Genomic DNA, 16,546 nt, shown 5'->3' with positions numbered 1-16,546 from the left:
CTACATCAATAACTAAGACAACATCCCATGGATGTGCTCACAGGACAACCCAGGGTAAGCAAATCCCCATTGATGCTCTCTTCCCAGGTGATTCTTGATGGCAGGAGACTGACCATCGCATTTACTTTTAGCAGAATGGGATGGGCTAGTAAAGATTGAGGTAGCACAGACAGAGGAGAAGCAGGGGATGAGGAATCCATGGTGACATGGCGTGCCACAGATGACATGTAAAGGCAGGCTGCTCAGCCGCTGAGGGCTCAGCGACATAAGTGGCAGAACAGCTCGAAGCAGAGGAAGAGCCCCAGGATGAGCAGTCAATGAGGTAATGTGCAGGGCGGGAACAAGGGGATGATGAGATAGAGTACAGACTTGAGGGGGAAGGAAGTGTGGGGCTGAAAGGAGCTAGAAGAGAGACACTGTGGTCACTGGAAGATCCCTAGGCACCTGCCAAACCTTTAGAGACAGGGTCGCAGCCACCCCAGTCCCAGGGTGATGACGACACTGGTTGTTGTCCAAAGCCGAGGAATCACTGGCCTAGGCCTGCCTGGAAGCAGCTGCCAGGGTCTAAGGAATCCCCATTTCCTGCCCTTCAGGAAAGCCACAACACTAGGGGGCACCACAGGATGTGCCTTCTTCTTGAGGCTGCTCCTGCCTGCGGCTCCTACCTACTGTCAAATGCTGAGGGATACAGAAGCCACCAGAGACCTTTGCAGGACTTTTCTTGACACCTATCATGTATTTTTCCATCTTCTCTTTGCTCCCACTGGGCGAGACACACTCTCTTATTCCAGTGAAGACTTACACACAACCATTTTGGGCCCCAGTAATCCTGGAGCTATGGTATTGAAGGACAGTTACTTCTGAGAGGATCCCTCAGCATCTGGTGTCCTCTGGGCACACTGCTTTGGGCAGCCAGCGCTCTCACTGCCGTGTGTGTCACATCCCTGTGTTTGCCACTGTACTTAGCAGTGTCTGAGACGCCCACCCTTCTATCTTCTCACTGCCTTGTCTTCTGATCCAGTAGCTTGATGGCTGGGCACTGTGATGGATTTATAGTTCAAACAACATGTACAGTTTTTAAATCATAATGTAAAACGCCCCTGAATTTAAGAAATAGATTGTTTGGTGGTAGGTGTTCCAGGTGTGTGTGTGTGTGTGTGTGTGTGTGTGTGTGTGTGAGAGAGAGAGAGAGAGAGAGAGAGAGAGAGAGAGAGAGAGAGAGAGAGAGAGAGAGAGAGAGAGAGAGAGAGAGAGAGAGATCTGCATCTCCATCCAAGATACACTTGAGGATGATGGCTTCTCCTATGAAGGGCAAACCTGGCTGGGAGAACACTTTGCCGGAGGGTGGTCTCTGAGATATATTTGAGTCCTGGGAGTTCCTTCTGCCTGGGAGGGGGCTAACCCTCAGCTGCATGGACACACCATTCTTGGCCAGCCAGAGTCCCACTTATCAACCCCACCTAGTGTCCTGTAACTATAGATATAAACCTTGAATTTTATTCACCTGCCTGAATCTCAGCTGGGCTAGCTCAGTGGGTGAAAGGGTGGCTTCAGGCTTATCTGTAGAGTGCGGAGATGCACCCCTAGCCTCAACCTCTACTGAAAAGGAAGTGTTTGTGTGTACACAGGTGTTTTTTCTTGTCCATTCTAGCACCATCCCACCTCGCAGGAACTACACATAGAGCTGGCAGTGACCGAGTGACACTGACAGAAGACAAGGCAATTGGGGAGCTGCCAGGCAAACCATCCCCTCGGGGAGCAAGGACAAGCCCTGAGAGAATAGTGATTTCAAGCCCCAGGTATATGGAGGTGACGGGGAGTGACTGGGAGCAGGAGAAGTGTCACATGCTTTTCCAACCCGTGAAGCAGCTCACTGGGTGGTTTACAGGCCTTGGCTTTCTGCCCGTGGGCTTTGTCCATTCTGCACAGAGCATGGCTGCAGCAGACTCAGGCAGAGAGCCAGGGCTCAGAGGACAATGTTTAGGATCATCAGTGTTATGAAGAAGAGAGAGCAGGGAATTCCCCAGAGAAGAGGACACAGATGGAACTCCAAGTCTGCATTTCCTCTGTGAAGAACATGTGACTCAGCCCCAGGGTGATGTGTAGGGAGATGCCCAGGTTTCCAGCAAAACATAACCCGTCTCCACACCCGTGAGGCTGCTGACTAGAGCAAAACATCTAGCTTTAGTATACTGGGAGGAAGATGAGGCTTGGGATGGGGGTGGAAAAAGGTGTCCTGCCTCTAGGAAAGGCCACTAGTCACGGTCCTGGGTCAGAATTTGAGGCCTTTGCCATTTGTCTTCCACAGTGTCTGGAGTGTAATAAAAATACCAAGTATGTGAGAAACAGGAAATATGATTAATATTCGGGGAAAACAGGTGAAAGAAGCCATGCAGGCACGCTCACAGACTGGATAGGCAGCAACCTTCGAGCCATCTTTGTGTAGGTCAGAACTACCACGACACCTACATGTTCACCATAGATGGAGATGGGGAGGATCCATGCAGAAAAGAAGCAGTACAGAAAGAATGCATTTAAATGCCACAAAAACGAGCTTTAATACTTGATAAGTTCTAGATAGGCATAATAGCCAGGGTGGCATGAAAGATGTGGGCTTGAGATAGACTAGTGGGACACTGAAGGAAAGATGCTCAAAAACAAACCGAGCCACACATGCTTCTGTCTTTCACTTCTCAAGCTTTTTGGTTCTTTATATTTATGCTTCATTGATGGCACTATTTTTCACTCATTTGGTATGTTTTTATAACCGCTTATGCAATTGCTTCTGGGATGGCTGCTTCAAATCTGTGAGATAATTCTGGCACCTCTGTCATCTCAGAGTTAGTTTGGAATATTCTTGTTAAAATATAGCAAATGAGCCAAGAACATTTGCCAAAAATACAACATATGGTGGTTTAAACCAATCATACAAGGTTGGTTTTCACTTAGACACCAGCTAATATAATTCATAATCTTAATAGAATAAAAAGGAAATAATATAATTTACTGTCAGTGTAAAAGGAACATTTCACAGAGTGAGCACCTGGTCCTGGCGAAGTAAGCTAGGAAAAGGCAGGGACTTCTGCATTGGGTGAAAGGTGTTTATTTGTGTGTATGTTTATTTCTTGTGTGTGTGTGCATTAGAGTGGACATGTATGTATGTGTATGCATATGCATACCATGGCAACATATACATGAAGTCAGAGGACAACTTATAGGAATCTGCTTTCTTCTTCCACCATGTAAGTCCCAGGGATTGAACTCAGGAACCAGGCATAGTTGCATGCATCTTTGTTCTCTGAGCCATGTTGCTGGACCACTGAGATAAGTTAAAAGACATCACTGTCGATGGTGAAATAGTAGTGTTTTCCCCAAGGGTGGGGGACAAAGGAAGAGTCTCCCCTACACTATTAGATTCTGTGTCACAGGATACAATAGTTATCAGAAGCAGACTTGGCACAAGGACAGAGAAAGAGACCATTGGACCAGAACCCCAAGCCATGTCAGTCACTCATTCTCTGACAAGAACACGGAGGTGAATTAATGGTGCTGGACTCAACGGCTTTCAACATGGATGAAGACAGCCCATGGCATATTCAAGTAGTAGTTTGAGACTGACCACAGACTTCAACTTAAAAACTGCGTAATTACTAATAGCGGACCTAGGAAAATACCCTGGCTCATGCAAATGTTTCTTAGGAAGGATTTTAAAGCAACAAAACCCCAGACAATAAAAAGTTATACTAAATCCTAATTCATCAAAAACAACAACAACAACAACAACAAAACACACTCAAAGACATCATAGACAAAATGAATAGACAAACAAGACAGGAAAAATATGCACACAGGATGCATCTTACAAAATGTCTGTGATATATAGAGCTGGGTAACAGGGAACCTGGTAGGTTATTGGAATGACACTTCATGGTAGCCATCTGTCAGATGGTTCTATCAAAAAGTGCTCATTAGTTTGCTGCCTGAGCAGTCACTCAACACTATAACATTGGAGCATCATCTTTGGCCTTCTGGCCCAATATATCTGACAAACATATTTGTGAGGCAGAAACTACTGAGGACTTGATTACCTTGTCTTGACAGAGTTTGGCCATTGACTCTGTCTGCATCTAAACTTGCCTATTTTTAGGCAGAATTCTTTCTGTGGCAGAAACAAGGACATTGTGCCCAGTGGCTTGTTTGCCACATTTGAAGCCAACTCCATAAGGAGGTTCTTTGATGCTCATCATCTTCTTTGAGGCAGGCTGGGTGTTGCCAGGAGTTAACTTGTCTTGTCAAAGAATCTTTCCAATAATAAAAACATCTTTAAATGCCATATTCTGTGGGTCTCTGAGGCTTTTGAAGACCTTATTTAACTATTTTACCTTATATATCTATAGAATTGTATCTATTCAACCTAGGATATATTTCCTTGTCATAAAATTAGACTAATATTTGACATGACCATGATTTGCATCAATATACAAAATTCAATACTGTTCAGGCAGTAAACTGTCTCAGTCAATTTTTCATTTTGGAAGCTGCTAACCTGCACTTCCAGTTCACTCAGGCACTTTTAAATTCTATTCCTTCTCAAGTCTCTGATAGGGTTGAAGACCAGATAGTTTAGTCTTTCAATTAAGCTTAGTAGGTTAGGAGTTAAGATGTTTTTTTAGGACAAGATAGAGATGGATTCTGGGGTGGTTGTGGTTATTTTTAGTTAATAGAGATGAGATATGATAGATATTGATCTTCATTCAGAAATTTATACCCTACAAGAGAGGAAAGATGTTTACTTCAAGTTTGCCAAATACAAATAGCCAAATCACTATGAATGTAACATAATTCCTGATTGTCTCATGGTTCTTCCTGCTGTGTGTAGTTTATTTTATTTATGTGGAATAATATAAATGTATATGTTAAAAAGAAACATAATAAAAAGTACAAAGTTTCCTTCCTTCCTTCCTTCTTTTCTTCTCTTTCTTTCATTCTAAAACCAGGGGTATGTTAGTTGAAATCACAGTAAGATAGACCATAGATGCTGGAAGAACTAAATTTGGGAGGGCAGAAAGAATAGCAGAGTAAGTCAGAAGTTAAGAGGAACAAAAAGCTCTCCAACCTTTGTGGAAATGTCCTGGCTGTTCTCTACAGAGCCAACACTGTACACAGTGGCTCACAGTTGTCCTCCTGAGCACATGAAAGGTAGACATAGGAAGACAGGAGTACAAGGTCATCCTTAGCTGCATAGTGAGTTAGAAGCTGGCCAGGGCTACATAAAGCCCATCTTAAACAAAACAAAACAACATAGCAAATAACCACAACCACCCCAGAATCCACTTACAGGCTGACCTGTGAGAAATGAAATTTCTTTCTGATAAACGATTTTGCAAATCATCCTGTGTTAGTTATTTTTCTGTTGATGTGGTCTTAAAAAGGGACCAAGGTGGCTTATAGAAGAGAGTTTATTTGATATTATGTATACAGAGAAATACAAGGGAAGCATGGTGGGGCGTCGTGGCAGCAAGCAGCAGGCAGGGCAGCAGGAGCTGGAAGCTAAATATCACATACAAGACACCTCCTGAACCTCCCCAAACTGTCACCAACTGAGGCCCAAGGGTTCAAATGCCTGAGCATGTGGGGGGCAGTCTCATCCCAAACCACTACATATTCCTAGCAGCTTGATTCTTAATGGTCTTCCTATCAGAATTCTCTAGAAGTTCATATGGCATAGTGGATTAAGGAAATCTGTGTGCTCACACAGTGGAACAGAAAAGTGACAGCCAGATAGCAAGAGGCCAGGTGAAGGTGAGGGACACACTCAACAAGAGAAGTCAGAGCAGAGTGTCGGCTTCTGGCCTCACAAAGTGGCCAGGAGCAGCTGAGGCTAATCCACAGTGGCAGAACCATGGCTCTGGCATTGGGGATTCTGCTGTGAAGGAGCCTTCTAAGTTTGAAGGGGTGGTCCATATTGCTATGGATGGCATGGGTGCATGCATTTGTTGGCACCATCAAAACGCACATGCTAGGTCCCTGCATCATTTGTTAAGTGTTATAACTAAGGGCAATGGTCTTGCTTTGACTGTTTTTGTGTATAGATCTACATGAAAGTTGTTGGTGTCTTATCTTCCCAGTGGAGGGAGTCAGTAGTTCTCATTGTGGTAGGAGGGAGTTAGGTTTATGAACAGGAAAGGTGTGAATGATCCCTGGGCTTTTGTGTTGGAGGCAGAGATGTCTTTTGTATGTAACAGCAGACACAGGTGGATAGGTAGTTGCCTATCTGTCTATGCTTGTACCTACACTTATCTCTCTCCTCCTGGGTCTAAGGTAGCATGAGGAGCAGAGAGAAACTCTGACCTGGGTCTCAGCTTCCCATTAGCCGCCTTTTCCCAGAGAACACAGTGACTGCAGGGGAAGGCAGAGGAAGCAGGCATCTTGCTTGGCCAGAGTATAAGAAGTTGCCCATGGAATTATAACAATGGTTCTAACTGTGCAGATCCTTCAACCCCAAAATTAAGCTACCCCAGACCATGCTTAAATATATGACAGAGCTCTGTGGGATGTGACCAGACTGTGTCCATTTGGTCTTTGGTAAGAGAGTGGTCACTTCTACCTGGAGTTAGACATGGTTTATTGGTTAATAATACAGCTTGGGTACCCCTTGTCCCAACATTTAGGATCAGATTTTTTGGTCTTATATTTTGTAATATTTCCATATAAGTAAGAAGACATTTTAGGGGTAATTTTAGGGATAATGAAACCCAAAACCCCAAAATTTGTTTATGTTTTGTGTCTTCCTGCACAGATGGGTTGAAGGTATTTGGTGGAACTTTTTTATTTTTTTTGAGGAAGGGTTTCTCTGTGTAGCCTTAGCTGTCCTGGAGCTCACTGTGTAGACCAAAGTGGCCTCAAACTCACAAAGATCTGCCTGTCTCTGCCTCTTGAGTGCTGGGGTTAAGGGAGTGTATGACCATTGCCTAGCTGGGTGGAACATTTTTAGTGTGATTTTCAATTATTGTCTATAATAAAAGGTTGAGTGTGAGCTTTCTTCATGTGGCATTAAGGCCACACACCATTTCAAGTTTCTAAGCATTTTGGACTTTCAGGTTAAGGATTCTTAGCTAACAGTTGGGATGTGACTTGATTTCTGTGAAATCAAGAGATGGCCTCACAATGGCTCAAAGCGACAGGGCTACATTCTCTCATTTGGGTCATTCAGAGAGCAAGCCATCCACGGACACTGCACTGGGTTTCACTCTCAGGCTGAAGGCCTGAGGTCACCCGCTTATCACAGGGTTGCACTGCACCAAACACCTTCAGCAACACAAATATTCACTAAATAAAAATGCATAAATGGGTCTTAGTGGAACCCCATGGGACCACTGCAGTTCTGCAGGGGTGGATGATGGTAGAAGGCAGCCATGAGGGGTCGGGGCTGGGTAGAGTGGGCAGCCTCAGGTACTTTTCCAGAAATAGTGAGTGCTGGAGTTTCAGACTCTGTCACTCGGGGAGCTAATGCTAAAGGGAAGGTTACCATGCTTCCTCAGGATTTAAATGTGAATTAAGCTCTTGTAGGAGGAAATGAAAGAAGAGTCTTGGAAAGTCCTTGCCTAGAAGGGTCCCAAGGGGGACATAGGCAGCTTTCAGATGACTGACATGTGAGAGAACTGTCCATAGTCTGTTTATGTATCTAGTCTATGCAGTACAATATATGGTTTACCATGGTATGGAGCTAAGACTTGAACTCAAGACTTGGCAACAAGAGGCTCACCCTAGCTCCACTCTAAGCTCTGAGTATCCATCCCTTTTTCTCTCTACCAAGCACATCCTTAGTTTTGATGCTGTGGAAATTCTAAAATCTTGGGCTCGGATGGTAAAGTACTTACACCCAAGAGGACCTGAGTTCTATCCTCAGAACCAAATATAAGCCTTGTCTTCCTTAAGTAGTTTTGGTCATGGTATCATTCCATAGAAACATGAAAGTGACTCATAAAGCCACCTGTAGGCAACCCATAATGGCCAGTGGGCCACAGTGCTGCAGCGAGGCACAGCTGGAGGGAAGCAGGCAGCACAGTGCTCTGAGTGTATCTGTCACACTATGAGACAAGACCACAGTGGAATCGGGACACCAAGCCCACTCAGCTGTACATCCTGAAGTCAAATATTGATGGGATTGTTCCAGCCAATGGTCAGCAAAGCTCTACAGCTCTAGAGAGCTGTTGGTGTTGTGCTACAATTCTTTTCAAGGCAGGTGCCTTGATGTGAACCTCTCATGCCATGCTTGCTGCTTGAAGATACAGGTCTTGCATTTTTATTGAAAATTTCAATTTGATTGTCTTCCGTTTTTAACTAATGGTGACTTTTCCTTACAGATCTATTATGGTTTGCTATAGTCAGCTTTCCATCCCCGAGGTAAATAATCTAAAGGAGATAGGTTGTATCTTGGCTCATGGTTTCAAACATCTCAAGCAATGACCCTTTGTTTCTTTCCTCTGCTTGTGGTGAAGGATCATGGCTGAGAATGTGTGGCCAAGTAGAGCTCTTCATGTCTTAGCAGCTTGGAAGCAGAGGTATAGAGGAATAGACCAGAGGGGCTCACAAATATACCTTCACGGTCATCACTTAGTGACTGCTGCCTTCTGCCAAGCCCACCTATTTCCTGACTGCAACACCAGCGCCTTTGGGAGACGGTTCAATACTGACTATGTACACTAAGTCAGCACTGGGGGCCGATGTTGGGTCAAGCTGTGAGGGATGCTGGTTGTGTGTAAACTGATTTGTCTAAGAGAATTGCTGATTCCCCACGTGTCATCCACAGCAGTGAGATTCTACACACAAAAACTAGTTCAAGAGAGGTGGGTGTGTTGCTCTCAAGAACTTTTCTTCAGCTCAATTTTCTTTATTTTTATAGTTGTGGTAAAAATCATGCAACATAAAATTAACCATCTGACTCACTGTTAAATATATATTTCAATAATATTAAGTATATTAACAGTGACATGCAGACAATATTTTAAAACAGATGCATACCTACCACCTAGTTCAGACTTTCTTTACCCATGGACTTACCCAAGACAAATGAAAACATATGCTTTCACAAAGAGTTGAACACAAATGCTCATAAGGATTTTGCATTATATTTCTTTAAAAAAAAAATAAACCAACAACAGAACAACCTACCTATCCCTGAGCCAATGAACAAACACAAATGTATCAAAATCTGGAATGACACTTGTTGTTGTGAAGGAAAAAAGAAACATACGTGAGTGTGGGGGTGCATCAAAACCATCTACCTTGCTAGCCTCCTGTAACAGTCTGCCTTCCAGGCAGAAGGCTCCTGGATAGAGCCATAGCACTAGCAATTATAGTTATCAAAGTTCCTTACCTGTTAGTAACCCTTTTTTGATACTTGCAATTGTTTTATTTCAGTGTAGCTCATTTCTTACTGAGTTCCTGGCTGTAACATAATTACTGCATGAGGATGTATAAATGAGACTAGCCCTCATAGGCTCCTATGTTTGATTTGAATTCCTGATCCCCAGTTGGTGGAACTGTTTGGGAAGGATTAGGAGGTGTGGCCTTGTTGGAGGTATATCTCCGGAGGTGGGCTTTGAGGCTTCAAAAAAACACACCTTCCCCTCCCTCCCACCTTCCCTCCTTCCCCTGCTCCCTGCCCGCCTCCACCCGTCTTATTGTGTCTCAGGATGTAAGCTCTCAGCTATTGCTCCAGTGCCATGCTGGTCTGCCTGCTTGTGTTTCTACTGTGATGGTCATGGACTAACTCTCTGATGCTGTAATCTCCAAATAAATGCTTTTTCTTATATGTTGTTTTGGTAGTGATGCTTTATCACAGAAATGGAAAAGTAATGAAGACGCTGAAAAAATTTTTTTGTTTCTTTATTAGTTCATTACATATCCTTGTCTGGGGCCAAGAGATACAGAAGAAGAGAGAGTCTCCAGTAAGAATGTGATTCTGGGGCATACTGGTTCAGTGGTAGCAGGAAAAATGGAACCTATTACTTTGTCACAGCATGTTGACACTCACCAGATGGTGGGGAGGGACGTAGGGTCAGTAGCCACAAGTACCAACGCAGGACATATGGGTCTTATGACCAAGTTCAGTCAGAGCCCCTATGTGCCCTAGACTTATATAACCTGGGTCCAACAGACAGTTTCAAAGAACCCCATGTCGTCAGCTCACACAGCTCTTGACTATGTGGCAACATTATGACCTGTTCCCCTGGAATAGGATTTCTACCCTTGTACCCTGAAACCACAATATCTGGCATGTATTCATTGTCCTTCAGTGGAAGGTTCTCAGAGAGCTGCAGAGTGGTAGCAGGGGTCAGGGGGTCACTTAACACCGAGGTCAGGAGCCCTATAGGTCCAGTTCAGGCAACTGTGCTTCATCTTTTGTGAACTCCCTCGAGGGAGAAACTCTTCGTACTAGAGACAGCACAAGGCCGTTTGAGGAGTTTATATAAAAGAACTAACTTGAACGAATGGACATTATGAGCACCCAGCTGTGAGCCAGATGCATTCTCAGTGGCTGCACTGTTGGGAACCTTATTACAAGATGGAAACAGTGACCCCTTAGACCTTCATGGTGCTCAGCTTCTCCAGCCACGAGAAGCTCTTAACAAACTGGGTGTGACTAACGGGACCTTTTAGTGAGCTGGAGTTCTAGGGGCTCAGGCAGCTTGGCGGCTGATGGGATTCCTTTGATGCTCCGATGTCATCTTTGATGCTCCGAAGTCATCGTCCTGTGACTCCCACTTAGCAGCTTAGTGAAGACTGCTGAGCATAGTGTACTGGGAAAACTGGTCGACTTTCTTAGAATTTCAGGTCACCAGTGGGGTCTCGAGGGGCTGTTACTTTTAACACAATGAATTCATACGACCCTTTACAGACAAATGGATATCACAATGCATATCCTGCAGCATCCTTGGGGAGCACAAGTGGCATATATTTCTCTGAGGGACATCAGACCCTTGAGGCCCAAGGGCTCTGACTCTGTCTTGGGCAGAGAAAACAACAAAGGCCTAATGCTTAGGCAGGCTCACCTGGGCTCAAGGTGGAATTAATTCCACCAACTTCCCCTATAATACCAAGGTGCCCATCATTTGGAGTCTTAAAGCCAAACAATGAATATTAACTATCGTCCAGATGACCGTTCTCTAGGGGCAGGTATTGTAGACCAGTGAGGCAGAGAGCAGGAAGAGACCATGCTCGCAGCAGGTCCTGGGCCCACACACAGGTCGGAGTAGATGCCACACCCATCTCTACGAGACTAGAATGTCTGTCTCTCTGGAAAGAAACTGACTGTCAATTCTGAATTCAGTGCGTACAGTGTTCTGGGCCTCCATGAGGCAGGCTTCAGGCTGCACACAGCAATGGCTGCCAACAGATTCTGGGGTTGACATCTCTATTCTTTTGTCTGACAAATCTGTGCACTGGCCTGTAAGAAAATCAATACTGCTTTTGCTGGTCCCCTGCACAGGTGCAGTGATGGATTATAGTGCCCCCCTCCCCAGCCCACCTCCAATTTTGTTATCACTTTGCTCTCTGCTTTAGGGCTGAGCATCGATACCATCTCAGAGCTCCCATGACCTTATCCCCTGGCGATCATGTCCCCAGTGACTGAGTGTCAGTGTGACCACAAAGCCAGCCTCGTATCTCCTGGGATCTCAGGGCCAATTTATGAGGCTCATGTTGCTGATGACACCCCGGAGCCTGGCAGGGATGGTCTTTGAGGTTTTACTGCCAAGCTGACCTGTGCGCTGTTCTATTACCCGTGTTTGAAGACGCACCTCTATTAGATCAAATCGCCTCCAGAGTCTGATTCCCTCAGCATTGGCAGTGTGGGTGGCAGGCGCTCTGGAAGCTTCCAGGCTGCAGCCATCAGTCAAACGCAGCCCTGCTTATCTGACCAGATACCATCCCATCAGAGGGAGAGGCCTCCCTGCACTGGGTGATCTGTAGCTGTCTGTGCTCAGCCTCCAGGAGGTAGGATGTGAGCAGGCCTTTAGACAGCCTGGCCAATGCTTTCAGGATAGGGGGGATAGGGTCAGGCTGGAAGGAGTGAGGGCAGAAGTGAGGGGCACTGGGTCATGGGAGGTATTCTCCTTGTCCCTTCATGAAGTATGGAGTTCACTACCATCTCCTAGACGATCTAGGAGGGAGGCACCTGCAGGGCCATCGTGGGTAACGGAGATACCTGGTTACATACGCACAGAGTCCCAAGTCATTCCTGAATAACCCCCAAGGGACCAGAAGTACCTGTGGCCACCTATTTCCCTCTCTCCCACCCTCCTCTTTTCCACTGTCTCTTTATTGGACTCTCTTAGCCATCAGGCCCAGGAGTTTTTCTTTTATTAGGGATAAGCTTGAAGTAAAAGAAAGCCAGGTAAATCCAGGTTAATATCTGAATTGTAAAATCATCCCCTTTATACATGTAATTGTTGGGCAGGGCATACATGGCTTTAATTCAGTTTAATTTTACCATTTTCTTAAGTCGTTGGCTAGCCTTCTTGAGAACTTCAGTGATTTTTGGAAACATGTTTTAACTGTAGAGTGACTTAAGATCTAAAGGCCCAAACAAACTTTAAATTTCAGTAGAGGTTAATGCCAGCAACTGATGGGGGAAATCTCCATTTCCAGAAAGATAAACATAGGGATGAGCATGGCATCTGAGTCTTCTGGCCATGGTGGTCAGGTTAGGGCTACTCATGACACGCTAACCTGCTGGCCAGTGTGTGTGGTGGAGAGGCTGACACTGGGACAGGTGGTGATGAAGCTGCGTGCAGAGGTCATTTGTCAGTTTCTCCTATCCCCTGCTAGAGGCCACCGACAGCCCCTTCTGCCGAGAGTGGCGCAGACTTCTAGCTTGCCGCACTGGGTCCCTACCAGTGGATGTTCTATCCGTACCCCAGCTCTAGGCTGCCTCGTCTCACATTACTGGCATCTGTGGCTCTCATCCTAGCAGCTCAGAACAAGCAGACATGGCTGTTAAGGGCGCCCATGTGCAAGGACGGGAAGAGATATAAGGTTTTCCAGCAGAGGAAGAGGAGGAAGGGATGGGGTAAGAGATAAGGTGGGGAAAGCAAGAGTAGGCCACTGTCTCTTAGGATGAAGGGGGCATGGAGGAAACATGCACAAAATACCTCACGTGCCTGAAGCACGTCCCATAGTAGAACCCGGGCCTTCCTGAAGGCTACTGCCACTTTCTAGCTGCCTACTGCTAGTCTTGTAGGGTTGAAAGCAGTTTCCTATGCACGAGATGGTGTGCCAACCCCAAACCCTGGGATCTCCAGACAGGGACTGATGCTCCACTTCTCCTCCAGCAGATTCTTCCGCGGCTGCAGCCTGGTGTGGAAAGCATACCTGACTTCAGCAAAGACACAGGGCTCTTTTAGCTCTATCAGTGCAGGTCTGAGAGACGAAACAGGTCTCCATTCCTGTAATGAACCTGGATTTGTTTTCACAGTAAGACTCTGTAACATTTGTCTAAGGCTTTTAGCACTGAGAAGATAGCGGGCAGCCCAGAGATGTTGGGTTCAGGACCGGCTTCAGCTATTCTGGGTGCCACGTGTTGGCACAGACAGAACTGTGAGACCCAGAGAGGCAGAGTGGAAGAGACCAGCAGAGCTCTCCATGGGCTGGTGAGCCCAGCTTTGGTGACGCAGCCTTCTCTGTGAGTGCACATGCTTGGTAGTGTGGGTATGAGTGGACCCTGAAAAGAATCTCCACCTCCCGTAGGTGTTCAGCGTTCTTACTGGGTTTTACTTGTTCCTTGTGGTAACTATATGAGCTGAAAGAATCCTTCTTACAGATTAAAAAAAAAAAAAAAGCTAAGATTTAGAGGGGGTCAGTGTCCCCAGGCTGCAGTGCAGGGTCAGAATCCAGATTTACCTGAACCCAGATGTAGGCAACGTCAATGTCAGGCCTGAGACCCCAGGAGACAAGGCTCATACCTGTGGCCCATAGAGGTAGACCTCACCATGAGAACCTCTGGGCAGGCTCAGGCCCACGTGTGTTACTAAGTCTACATTTTTTGCACAGCTCTTCACTTACAGTCAACACTTGTTAAGTGGGTAAGTCAATGAGTAGTTGTTTCAATGATAGATAGACACGTGTGTGAATCTCAGTTCACACTGAACTGAGATCAATGCCCGGGGTCCTGGCCTCAGGCCTTGGAAGTCAGACACGAATACTCTGGCCATGTGAGTAGACTTGATGCATGTGAATCATCAGTTTGGCGTGGGGATGTGATTTTCAGGATGCTAGTTAACAATTCCGTTTGAAAGGCTTGTATGTTTTAGGCGTCTCCCAGTGAGAGAGGCAAAGGGCATGCATTCTTGACTCCAGCAATTCAACTGCAGCGTGTCAGCTTCCAGCAGGAAACCCCATCTGAGTGTTTGCTCCCCCGCAACTCTGAGAGTCGATAAAGTCACCATTTTAGGCTCTGGGCCATTAACACAGAGCAGCTGGAGACTGCATTCTCCATTGATCAGATAAACAAGTCCTGGGTATTTTATTACAAAGTGATGGACCGATTTAGGCATCTTTTCACCAACAATGAACTTACAGTGGATGGGAAATGGCAAGGAGTCTGCTTCCTCAGGGAATAGGGAGAAAGAAGCAGGAAGCAGGCACGTAGCATGGACATGGCTATTCCAGACAGGAACATATTAAATTCCACCCAGACATTGCATCAAAATTTGCAGAACAACAATTGGCTTTTTTTCTTTAAATTTTTTTTTTGTTCCAGATTATATTTAGTGCTTCATTTCATACTTGTATCATACGTTCAGCTTTGACTGCCTTATGGAAATAGATTGGTTGTATCTGTGAGTCCTTAGTGCATGTTTTACAGATGGTGTGTGTAAGCAGGTCAGGCAGGACTGTGCCTTTTATGGCAGCAGCAGACATGACTGTCAGATGTAGCGTGAGAAGCTTCTGTGTAGAGGCATCTGGGAGAAAGCACCCGTGCCTCGCTTTTCTAGTATTGCTTCTAAGCGTTTGGAGTGTTTGCCTTCCACAGAGTCCCTAACAATACTGGGATGGAGGTGTGTGGGAACACACATGTGGCTTCCCAGTCAGTAAGCAAATAAAATAAAAATTTCATTCAACATTCAGCAAGCAAATGTAATAAAAACACAGCCTCCATCAAGGGCAAAATAATTCCCAACATTTATAAATCTCCAGCAGGAATGGAGACAGGAAAATACAAACCTTGGCCAAAAGCAACAGTTAGAATCTGCCAGGGAGACCCCCCCCCCAAAAGGGGGAGGGGAGAAAGCAGTGACCAACTACCATGTCCTGTCCTGTAGCTAATATCTCACGAGGAAGTAGGGTGAACATATTCCCAGAGGCAGAGGGCCATCTGTCCACAGCTGGAATGTCTGCAGGTTGAGAAGGTCATCTGTCCATAGCTGGAGTATCTGCAGGTTGAGAGAGCTGTCTGTCCACAGCTGGGGTTTCTTCTGGTTGAGAGGGTCATCTTTCCACAGCTGTGGTGTCTTCTGGTTGAGAGGGCCTTCTGTCCACAGCTGGAGTGTCTGCAGGTTGAATGGACCATCTGTCCACAGCAAAGAGTGACTGCACGAGACAGGTCAGCACCTAGAATGTGAGTGACAGGTACAGAGCTTCAGAAGTTCAAAGGACAGACTTCTTCATATAGCTCTGAATCTTGGAAATGTGAGATCAGGGTGTCAGCGGCAGAGTCTGGTGAGAGCATCTGCTGGGTGCGCACACCCATTTTGTCCCTCTGGATGCAGGCTCCTCCCTCTGATCACATCACCCCAGCACCGTCATGCTAGGAATAATGCCTTTGACTTTGGGGAACACAAATCAATCCATTGTACGCATGGTGTCAAACGCAGAAACTAGCACAACAGTGGGTGACCTATGGTCATGGCAGAATCTCCAGCTTGGAGGTCAGACATGGAGGCTCTTTGCTACAGGGTGATATCCCCACAGGGACAGTGCAACACTGCAGCTCTGGGCAGCTTTTCTGCCCTGGGGCCTGCGGGGTGTCCACGGATCGCAGTGCTGTCTTTCCTCCCTCAGGGTCATGCCCTTCCCCTCACTACCCTGTCTGCCACATGGTTCTATACCCAGGGCAGTCTGAGTTTCTACCTTGCATATTTATGATATGGCTTCTTGTGGTACAGCCCCTGCCTTTTGGGGTGCATAAGTGGAGCATGGGTTAAGTCCTCTGCCTTTTGGGGTACATCAGTGGAACATAGGTTGAGTTCCCAGTCTTAGCCTTTGTGTTCAGACCTCAAGTTTGTACATTGGCCCTTAGAGAGGTCATCTGAGATCAGGACACCGGTGATGGTTTTCACTGCATATGTAGAGACTTCCTATCAGGAGGTCTGCTCTAGTCTGCAGTTCCTTTCCTCTCAGTGGTTCAGAGCATTACTTTATTAGCTAACACACACCCATCTTGGGAGCTCTGCTTTTGACCATTCAGGTGACCAATGATCACCCAGTGTAACCAGCACTGTTTGCTAGGCAAGGGCCCTTCCTCTGGTCCACTCTTGTCTGC

This window comes from Acomys russatus, chromosome 9 (assembly GCF_903995435.1).
Source record: "Acomys russatus chromosome 9, mAcoRus1.1, whole genome shotgun sequence".
NCBI lineage: Eukaryota > Metazoa > Chordata > Mammalia > Rodentia > Muridae > Acomys > Acomys russatus.
This window is presented reverse-complemented; position numbering follows the sequence as displayed.